The 11,917-nt window shown below is 42.4% G+C and overlaps 1 non-coding gene across 1 annotated transcript; it reads right to left on the bottom strand.

The window, feature by feature from the left end:
• Positions 1-8,366: 8,366 nt before the first annotated feature.
• On the bottom strand, positions 8,367-8,486 carry LOC138141018 (5S ribosomal RNA). The gene has a single exon (XR_011162920.1). It is a non-coding gene; the product is annotated as a 5S ribosomal RNA (ribosomal RNA).
• Positions 8,487-11,917: the final 3,431 nt, after the last annotated feature.

Here is an 11,917-nt window from a genome sequence, read left to right as displayed (position 1 = left end):
GTGGTGCCAAAGTCGCCTCCGCCTCCGACAAGAGGAAACCCGCTTCGTCCGCCGCATCCAAGACGAAAAAATCATCCGCCAAACGTACCGCCGTCGCGACGACTTCCGACAAGGCTTCCTCGAAGACAGCCAAAAAACAAGCCTCCCCCAAAGCGAAGAAGACTGCTGCCGAAAAGAAGAGCGCCGTCGCTGCCTCCGCCGCCGCAGCGAAAGCCAAGAAATCGGCCGCCTCCTCGGCAGAAAAGAAAACTAGAGCCGCCCCGAAACCCCGATCGCCTTCCAAAGCGAAGAAATCTAACAAGGCTGGTCCGACTAAAAAACCCAAAGCACCCAAACCCAAGACAGCCAAAGCCATTCCTGTCAAGGTGAAAAAGGCCGCTTCGCCGAAGAGGAAAAAGTGAGAAACGTGGATGGATACTCGACTCATGTTCGTTCGGCTGTGCCTCGTTCCGACGTCATCATCGTACTACCGGCAACGGGGCACGCACAAATGGCCCTTTTCAGGGCCACACGATAATCTACGACGAAAAAAAGAAATAAAACTATCCTTACGGCGAAACCAAATAAAATAGATAGCATCAGCTGGCAGGTAGGTGATGACAGGATGCAATAAAATTTTACGAACGACCGCAACCCAACCCGAATCGAGAGGACCGACCGATTATTGACATTTTTATTTTATTCATTTCCGGTTGAAGGGCGATATATTTTTTTTTTTGCCTGTAAAGTTTGAGGTTCTGAAAAGAACCGATTTTTTTGTTATAAAATTCGTGTTTCGTGTTGTTCTTCCGAAACACGATGTGGAAAAATTTAAGCGCGTTCACCCCGAATACGTCTGGCAAGTTGGATGTCCTTTGGCATGATGGTTACACGTTTGGCGTGGATGGCGCACAAATTCGTGTCCTCGAACAGACCGACCAAGTAAGCTTCGCTCGCTTCCTGGAGGGCCATCACGGCGGAGCTTTGGAAGCGCAAATCGGTTTTGAAATCCTGAGCGATCTCCCTCACCAAACGTTGAAAGGGAAGCTTGCGGATGAGCAACTCGGTACTTTTCTGGTAACGACGGATCTCACGCAGAGCCACGGTACCAGGTCTGTAACGGTGGGGCTTCTTGACGCCGCCAGTGGCGGGAGCGCTTTTCCTGGCCGCTTTGGTAGCCAGTTGTTTCCTGGGGGCTTTTCCTCCGGTGGACTTGCGTGCGGTCTGCTTGGTCCTGGCCATTTCGAATGAAACGAATGAAAAACAAAACTGACAATTATTAAAATCGACTCTGACGATCGTTAGACGTGCACGCGTCGAAAGGTAAACGGGTACTAAAAATTCCGCCATATTAAATTGTACTTTTATACGTGAACAAAGTCAACGGCTGACTTCGTCGATTGGTCGATGGTGAACCGTTGAATCTATATAAGGCTCCGTTAGTTGAAATTTTGCGGTAGTTGACTTCCTAGGGACGAGGTGTGCAGGTATTTTGTGTCAGTTGAAATAATCTGAAAAGATGACCGGTCGCGGTAAAGGAGGCAAAGGATTGGGAAAAGGAGGAGCGAAGCGTCATCGCAAAGTCCTGCGTGACAACATCCAGGGCATCACGAAACCCGCTATCAGAAGATTGGCTCGTCGTGGCGGCGTGAAACGTATTTCCGGTTTGATCTACGAAGAAACTCGCGGAGTCCTGAAAGTGTTCTTGGAAAATGTCATCCGAGATGCCGTCACCTACACGGAACACGCCAAACGTAAAACCGTGACAGCGATGGACGTCGTCTACGCTTTGAAACGTCAAGGACGCACCCTCTACGGTTTCGGAGGTTAATTTCCTGGCGCTCTTCACCGTTCGAGAAAACCAGAATAAAATACGAAATACAAAATCGGTTCTTTTCAGAACCACAAAATAAAAATAAGAGGAAAAAAAAGAAACATGATGTTCTTTCGAGAAACAACGGACAATTATTACTAACTGACTACCTGATAAATGTACCAAGATCGTAAACACCCCTTGCTTTCCTTTTGGCATTGCAGTCGTAAATGATAATAATACAAAAAGAAAAGATGCATCGGTCATTTTACGAAAAAAAAAAGCTATAGTGGCCCTGAGAAGGGCCGATATTTTGAGTTTTCGCCACGGAGATGGATCGATCGTTCGTTTAAGGTTTCTTCTCGGTTTTTTTGGGTAAAAGTACGGCCTGAATGTTGGGTAAGACACCGCCTTGGGCGATCGTAACTCCGGACAGGAGTTTGTTCAATTCCTCGTCGTTTCTGATGGCCAGCTGCAGATGACGCGGTATAATACGTGTCTTCTTGTTGTCACGGGCAGCGTTTCCTGCCAATTCTAGAACTTCGGCGGCTAAGTACTCCATGACGGCGGCCAAATAGACGGGAGCTCCTGCACCGACGCGTTCCGCGTAATTTCCTTTTCTGAGAAGACGATGTATCCTACCCACCGGAAACTGGAGACCGGCACGGCTCGAACGGGATTTCGCTTTTCCCTTCACTTTACCTCCTTTACCGCGACCTGACATTTTAAGTTCGTTCGTTAGACACCACGAGAAGTAATAAAACTGACGGACGGGACTCGTCGATTGTAAAAGCTGGTAGCTGTGCTTCGAATTTATAGCCTCCGTGATAGGAGAATAGGACGTGACGATTGGTGGGAGCCCGTTTTCAGGTGGGGTTCTGGTGAACACACTACCTATCAGAAAGGTGGTGGTGCAAAGTTAACGCACGCACACGAGTCAGAGCAGTTCGCGAGTTTGTTGAATCGAATTGAATTGAAAAATGCCGCCGAAGACAAGTGGTAAGGCAGCCAAGAAGGCCGGGAAAGCTCAGAAGAACATTTCCAAGAGCGACAAAAAAAAGAAGCGCAGGAGGAAGGAGAGCTATGCCATCTACATCTACAAGGTGTTGAAACAAGTCCATCCCGACACCGGTATCTCTAGTAAGGCTATGAGCATAATGAACAGTTTCGTGAACGACATCTTCGAACGTATCGCCGCTGAAGCTTCCCGTCTGGCACACTACAACAAACGTTCGACGATCACCAGCAGAGAAATTCAAACTGCCGTGCGTCTGTTGTTGCCCGGTGAGTTGGCCAAGCACGCCGTCTCCGAAGGTACCAAAGCCGTCACCAAGTACACCAGTTCGAAATAGATGTTTTTCGTTTTCGACACATTTATAAACGGTTCTTTTCAGAACCACAAAAACTCTCGAACAAAAAAGAAAAAGACGTGAAACAGCGATTTTTAATTAACTTTTATTATGTCATTATTATTATTATTAGGTTTCATGCATTATCGGTATTTTGCACCCATGCCTATCCAACTTGTAGTTATGTGGTTATTGTATTCGAAATAATTTAGTTGATTGAGGTTATGTTATGAATAAATTTCTATTTTGCCAGAATACAACTCTTCGGAAGAAGAAATCAAATAAACAATCGTACATCTGCTGAACAACCTAGTTGATGGTTGATGGATTTGCATTACCCAGCATATAGCCTAAATGTTCATCTTTAGTGAAATTAAAATTACTTAGCTTTTTTAAGAAAGAAAAAATTAGAACGAATTCTCATCGAAAAAACCGCGATTCCTACAAATGATACAGATGGTTTTGTAGTCGCGTATGTTATTGAATACAATGAGCCGACATTTTTCCGACTCTTTGTTTCATCGAAAACGTTGTTGACATTAGCAAGGAACGTTAAGGATTCCCTGAAACAGACAATTTCACTGTTTTGGAATAGCAGTATGTGCAAATGAGAGGACAGAAGACTTTGAAAAAAGGAGTGAACAAAACTGTACTTTAGTACAGAATGTTATGTTTATTTTAATTTCAATTGTTCCTGTTTTAATGAGATTTTTTATGTTCCTAAATCATTTTCTATTTTTTTTTTCATTAGAGAAGAGTTATTGTCGAGTTATTATCTCTACCTAGCATAAAAATTAAAATACTTTGCAACATTACGTTATTATACATTGCATATCTGACATAAAATACTTGCAAAAATTACTTAGCTAATTAATATTACGCATGACAACTCACATTATTTACTTTGCAAAACATTATAGAATACATAACAGATAATTGTGACCCTGTGTATTGTTCATTGGAATTAAAATAAAAAAAACGTGATTTCGTCAATCGCCGTTATTTGCGACTTCAGGCAACTGTCGCTAAGAGCTATTTTTGTTTCTCCGTTCAATTTCCCGATAAAATCGTCGACTTAGTTATTAACTAAGTTCTTCAGTTAGGTGGTATCAACAATACCACAATAGCCATGTTGCCGGAGTTTTTTGATAAAAGACTTGCTAGTTGGAATACAGAAAATATTTACCAAACACCTATTCACGATAATAAACCGGGGCACTATTGTGGGTTTTCGGTTGGTTTTATATTATATTAGGTACTCACCCTTCGTAACGTGTCTCCACGAAAAAACGTCACTTTCACACTAACCACCTTTCGTTTTAACTCTCGCGACGATAACTGAAATGTTGACGCGCGCCGGACAGATTCACGGACATACAACCACCCACCCACCCCGCGCCCCGGTTTCCGTCTGGACTGGTTCTGTCGTCCGAGTGAGTGCCAAAAATTAGCGTTCGTCTATTAAATGATTGTCGGATGATGATTATTGACGGACACTTTTATCGCACCCGATCACACTTTAGTTACTACCTACGTTTAGTATCGACGACGCATCGTTTCGATTATTGAAATTCGAATTGAATTTTTTTTTTTTCTAGTTTTCGACGTAGATTCGCGTGACACAAATATTATGAGCCTTTTTGGATCGATTTCGTGTGCATCACGCCATTTCTACGGGCGAACGTGAATGTGTGATGTTGACGTGATGGAAGCAACGTTTAGGCAATCCGCATTACGTATTACTATCAATTATATTTTAAACGAATGAAAACTTCAATTCAGAAGTGTGATAATCCCGATCCATTCAAGTTTTGTTAATTTTAGATTAAAAATGCGTGAGTATTGTACTATTGCTAACGATGCCAAAACATCGCATATTCAATGTAAAAAGAACAAGAGCAACGGGCCATTAAGTTAATTTAAAAATAACTCGTACCGGATAAGTCGAATACGTATCCAGGGAAAATTTATTAATTTTAAAATTGACCGGCGGAAACAGGTTCTCGCCTCCCACCACTTTTGTGTAGCGGCCGCCAAATCAATTTTGTTTTTATATAATTGATTCAAAAAATTGAAATTCACGCATAGTTATCTGTGCCTGAAGTGGGTCATTTTCATTGCATTGTTAGTAAGATCGAAACCATAGAAACCATACAAAACGCATACGACTATTTCTGTTTTTCATTTCACGCACTGTTTTTTATTAGTTACCTAGCAACATGGTCACTGCATTGAAACTTCAGAGTTCCTTCAAAAATTTGAATTTTTAATTTCAATTTTTTGAATCAATGATTTAATATAAAAATAACTATTGTGGAAAACAGCAAAAAATAAAATAATACCACTAATTGGCGGCTGGTCAGGATAGACCTAACGTTCGAAATTTAGAAAAATATTTTTTTTATTTTAATACTGTTACTTTTCTAATGAAGTGCGAAATAAGTTGTGCCCCATAGCTATCTTTTTTATTTTTCACTACGACAATTACAAAGTGTTGATATTCACAACTTTTCGTGAGCACTTCGATAGAAATGAACAAGAACGCAGGAAAATTCCACACCGAATATTAATATTCTGTCTTGGCCCATGTTTACTTTTATCTACCGCAAAACAAAATGTTCGGATTTGTCAGGGGTATTCTGATTTAAAAAAAGAAGAACATTTGACGAATATTTTAAGTCTCAAACGTTTGGAAAATAATGCAACAACAATTCATAGACTACAAAAAAGCCTATGATTCAGTACCACATTCATGGTTAATTAAAATTCTTAAAATTTATAAAATTAATATTAAATTAAATCACCTTCTTTATATGGATGACATAAAACTTAACAATAACTGAAAATCAATCAATATGTCGTGGTCATTACGAAAATTTAGAATATATAACTAAAGAAGGAGAAATCATTAAAAATTTAAATAAAGGAGAATTTTATAAATATTTAGGTATTAATCAATCAAATCAAATTAAATCTATTCTTTTGGTGTTATAAAATGGTCCAAAACTAATTTAAAGAATATAAATATTCAAACTAGAGTTCTCTTTACAAAATTTTGTAAACATCACCCCAAATCTGCTGTTGAAAGATTTAATTTACCACGCGAAAATGGTGGTAGGGGTTTTTCAAATCTAGAAATTCTACAACACAATCAAATTGCTTCACTAAAAAATTATTTTCTCAATAGAGCTCGTGATATGACACTATAGCAAATATAAAACAAAAGTCTTTACATGGGAGATATTTTAAAGAGCTGAGGGTTTTATATTTGCAATACAAGATCTTGCACCGTTTTGGCTCACAGCGAATATAAAAAACGTCATGATATATTCGCAAAAATTATACACATGAATTTAGCAGTTAAATTCAATTTATTAAAGGATACACAACCACATTACATTTATAAACCAGAAAGTTGTTTAGAAAATGACAATTACAAATTATATTTTGATCGCACAGTTTTAACTGACATTCACATTCAGCATAACAGACCAGACATTATTATTTTAAATAAACAACAAAAGCAAGCATATCTTTTAGATATAGCTGTTCCAAATTCACACAATATAACACAGACATATAATACAAAAATTAATAAATATATTATTATAATTTCAGCAACAGGAATAGTACCGCAATCTCTTTTTAAAAATTTAAAAATTTTGGACTTAGAGAACACATAAAACACAAAAAAGTCAAAATGTGGAGGCGAGACGCCGGTAATTATGTTGATAAGCACTGCACTACTGCCGCCGGGTGGAGGTGGGATACGAAAAGAAGATGCTCTCACTGCTCTCACTCACAATAAGTTCGGAAAAACCGAATTTTATTATCGTATTTAATTGACGTCACAGTTACTTTGGCGAAACAGGAGCTCGCTTTTCGAAGGCATGATGAAAAAGACAGACGAATCAATTTGATATATAAAACCTAACAGGAACGGCTGGTCCATGAGGTCATTTGGGTAATGACCCCCTAAAAAATAAAGGTTTTACCCAACACCAGCCGCGACTGCAATGTACACAAGACTATGACTGCTACATATTATGTTATTTCAACCAAATCAGAAGTACAATAATTTTGAAAAGTAAGTGCAATGTATACTTCTAAATCTATCTAAATTTATTAATATGTAATTTTTTTCAAAACTATCGATCTTTCTTTGAAACATTTTCAATTCACAATTCACTGTTGGAAGCGCTGTACTTTTTAGTATAAATACGTATACGAAAAATTAAAATAATAGTTGAATTAACACATCGTTAAATGTTACGAGGAACATAGTTTTTTGGATTACACAGCAAAATCTTGGAATTTCAGTCCGATATTACTCCATTGAGTCTTTGGACTCACAAATAAATACCTCGTCGAAAAGCCGACAAACATCTGTCTAGAACTTTTCTAGTAACCAGAGGGTATCGTAAACGACCCGTGTTTAGACCTCTTTCGTGAAAGTGACCGACCGCCGGCGCCGCTCGATTTCGTCATAAATCTCAGCCGTACCCCCCACGATAATTGACAAGTCTGTCATACAGCCCTACCATTTAAAACCTTTATTCTCTTCGTTTTAAAAATAGTTTCGCATGGTTTTTCTCTCTTCTCGTTTTACAATGGTCCAGTGACTAATAAATGAGTGTTGTGTTATGAGTTTGTTCGAGCTCAAAAAAACGTGGTTCGAAATTGTTTAACGTTTAACGAATGGTAAGTTATTCTAGTTTTTATGTTGGTCTTAACGTGTTAGGGGCCAAGAATACAACATTGTCTGTCCATTATAACATAGAACTGATATGTTGAATTCAGATCTCTAATTATTTAAAAACCAAAAAAATAAAGCAGCAGTCAAAGTGGCATGTACGCGTAACCTAATATATATTTTTTTTACATTAAAAGATCGCCGTCTTCCTCGTCGCACTTACGACATTTGCATATGTTATCTTTGTTAAACTCACGGAAGGAATATAATGAACCGGTCACCCGTCCAAGTGCTGACCGCTGCCCGCGTGGCTTACCTTCGGTGATCGAACGACAACCTTTACCGTTTGACGAGTTTTTATTCTGCAATTGTTTACAATTAATCGACAAAAAAAATTGTTTTCTTAATTATCTAGTACTTAAAGCTATGAATCTACATTATACGGGTCTGTGCATGTTTCCGAATACCTGCACGAAAAACAAATCGGTTCGGTGGTTGCTATGGATTTCAAAAAAAAACAAAAAGTGTTGGGGGGCAACGGCACGCGGTGTTCCCAAGCGGTCACCCATCCAAGTACTGACCGCGCCCGACGTTGCTTAACTTCGGTGATCGGACGAGAACCGGTGCTTTTCAACGTGGTATGGCCGTTGCCGTGGTGTTTAGGTGTGATCGTTGGTGTAAAATATATTGCTTTTAACATTCCGATGCACGAATATGAACATCAAAACGCGATGCGTTTCGTTTCCGTATGCACTTACCCTCTGACGACCGACGTCGGACCGAACTAACGGGAAATCCCACAACAACCACCACGTCACGCTCTAACGACAAGAGAGACTACTAGACGGACTGGCGATCTCCCGCGTCGCACATTTTTCGACCGCCGGCGGCGGTGGAAAATCCAGAATTTCACCCCACCTACCGCGCTGCTTGCTCCGACGACGACGAGATTCCCACATTTGGATCGACCGAAATATGTAAGTAATATCAGGAAGTTCCGATTTTCGAGAGGAGACCTGTGTTTCTATTTACCTATCTATAATAATTATCGTTATAATCATCATATCATTATTATTATTATTAACATTATTATTTATTACCATTATTATTATTATTATTATTATTTATCGTCCCTCGGATTCGGCGATCTTCGAAAATCCAAGTTGGACCGTTAGACATTCGAACGCGGTGTGCGTGGCTGACGAGTTGTTATTTTTGGCGTTTTTTCTTCGATCTTCACCCCGACTTCGGACGACGCAGGTCGGACACGAAATTACGAAGAGAGAAAGACGGAAGAAAGGAAGAAAACCTGAAGATCCGTCGAAGAAAATATCGGAAAACTCGTAGGTGCGGCATCGGTCGGACGATGAAGACCGTCTCCTTTCGGATGATCCTCTCGACGGACTTTCGGCCGTCCCGAAGGGTCCGGACGGCAACGGGACCCGTCGTCGACTCGTCCCGTTTCAACTTCCGCCGAAAACGATCGACCTGAACGTCGGAGAGGCGGTTCGCGGCATCCTGTTGTCGGAATTGCCTCGGTTCGAACACCAGGTCCTTTCTGTGCTTCGACCGTTTCGGAAGCGTTTGGCGACGCGAAGATGTCGTAAAATCGAGAAGGTGGCGCGGTATTCCGGGAAGAGATGGACCAATATTTCGGCGAACGAAATATGGATTCCCGGAATCGACGCGTCTACCCCGCACCGCCGACGTAAACCGTCGGTCCCGAATCGAAACCGTGACGACCCGGATTTAGGGCTGGTGGTTGGAGGGGCGTGTACCTGATTCGAAACCCACCGACGTTCCGAGACGAACTTCGCTATCTCCAGGGAAACTTCGGAAACCGAGTTCGGCCAGCTTGATCACACGGTGGCGATGGTGATCGAGGAAAGAGGACGATGCCATCACGCGGGCAACGATTCCGAGGCCTGCAATTTCTTCGACGGCGGACGCGGTGCGCGTTCAGTCTTCCGTCCGCAGTGGCGACTATTTTATAAAGACTTAGAAAATTTTTTTGTTCAATTCTCGTTCACGAGGTGCTCGAAGTGTACGTGTGTGAGCAAGTGTTTTTTCAATAATTATTATTAACTTTTAACGTTTTAACGTGAAAGATGGCCGACGTCGAAAATCAAACAGCATCATCGGTCACCACCGGTTCCGCTGCCACCCCTCAATCCCACGCGAAGAAAGAGAAAAAAGCGAAAAATCCCAGGGCGAAACCGTCCCATCCTCCGACATCCGAGATGGTAAACAACGCCATCAAGGGACTCAAGGAACGCGGAGGATCGTCTCTTCAGGCCATCAAGAAGTTCGTCGCCGCAAATTACAAAGTCGACGCCGAAAAGGTCGCCCCTTTCATCAAGAAATATCTGAAAGGCGCCGTGGCGTCGGGATCTCTGGTTCAGACGAAAGGTAAGGGCGCGTCGGGTTCGTTCAAGCTCGCCTCGTCCACCTCCGGTGGTGCCAAAGTCGCCTCCGCCTCCGACAAGAGGAAACCCGCTTCGTCCGCCGCATCCAAGACGAAAAAATCATCCGCCAAACGTACCGCCGTCGCGACGACTTCCGACAAGGCTTCCTCGAAGACAGCCAAAAAACAAGCCTCCCCCAAAGCGAAGAAGACTGCTGCCGAAAAGAAGAGCGCCGTCGCTGCCTCCGCCGCCGCAGCGAAAGCCAAGAAATCGGCCGCCTCCTCGGCAGAAAAGAAAACTAGAGCCGCCCCGAAACCCCGATCGCCTTCCAAAGCGAAGAAATCTAACAAGGCTGGTCCGACTAAAAAACCCAAAGCACCCAAACCCAAGACAGCCAAAGCCATTCCTGTCAAGGTGAAAAAGGCCGCTTCGCCGAAGAGGAAAAAGTGAGAAACGTGGATGGATACTCGACTCATGTTCGTTCGGCTGTGCCTCGTTCCGACGTCATCATCGTACTACCGGCAACGGGGCACGCACAAATGGCCCTTTTCAGGGCCACACGATAATCTACGACGAAAAAAAGAAATAAAACTATCCTTACGGCGAAACCAAATAAAATAGATAGCATCAGCTGGCAGGTAGGTGATGACAGGATGCAATAAAATTTTACGAACGACCGCAACCCAACCCGAATCGAGAGGACCGACCGATTATTGACATTTTTATTTTATTCATTTCCGGTTGAAGGGCGATATATTTTTTTTTTTGCCTGTAAAGTTTGAGGTTCTGAAAAGAACCGATTTTTTTGTTATAAAATTCGTGTTTCGTGTTGTTCTTCCGAAACACGATGTGGAAAAATTTAAGCGCGTTCACCCCGAATACGTCTGGCAAGTTGGATGTCCTTTGGCATGATGGTTACACGTTTGGCGTGGATGGCGCACAAATTCGTGTCCTCGAACAGACCGACCAAGTAAGCTTCGCTCGCTTCCTGGAGGGCCATCACGGCGGAGCTTTGGAAGCGCAAATCGGTTTTGAAATCCTGAGCGATCTCTCTCACCAAACGTTGAAAGGGAAGCTTGCGGATGAGCAACTCGGTACTTTTCTGGTAACGACGGATCTCACGCAGAGCCACGGTACCAGGTCTGTAACGGTGGGGCTTCTTGACGCCGCCAGTGGCGGGAGCGCTTTTCCTGGCCGCTTTGGTAGCCAGTTGTTTCCTGGGGGCTTTTCCTCCGGTGGACTTGCGTGCGGTCTGCTTGGTCCTGGCCATTTCGAATGAAACGAATGAAAAACAAAACTGACAATTATTAAAATCGACTCTGACGATCGTTAGACGTGCACGCGTCGAAAGGTAAACGGGTACTAAAAATTCCGCCATATTAAATTGTACTTTTATACGTGAACAAAGTCAACGGCTGACTTCGTCGATTGGTCGATGGTGAACCGTTGAATCTATATAAGGCTCCGTTAGTTGAAATTTTGCGGTAGTTGACTTCCTAGGGACGAGGTGTGCAGGTATTTTGTGTCAGTTGAAATAATCTGAAAAGATGACCGGTCGCGGTAAAGGAGGCAAAGGATTGGGAAAAGGAGGAGCGAAGCGTCATCGCAAAGTCCTGCGTGACAACATCCAGGGCATCACGAAACCCGCTATCAGAAGATTGGCTCGTCGTGGCGGCGT

The sequence above is a fragment of the Tenebrio molitor genome, unplaced genomic scaffold, assembly GCF_963966145.1.
Source record: "Tenebrio molitor unplaced genomic scaffold, icTenMoli1.1 SCAFFOLD_792, whole genome shotgun sequence".
Taxonomy (NCBI): domain Eukaryota; kingdom Metazoa; phylum Arthropoda; class Insecta; order Coleoptera; family Tenebrionidae; genus Tenebrio; species Tenebrio molitor.
Note: the sequence above shows the minus strand (reverse complement) of the source record. Positions and strands in the feature narration are given on the sequence as shown.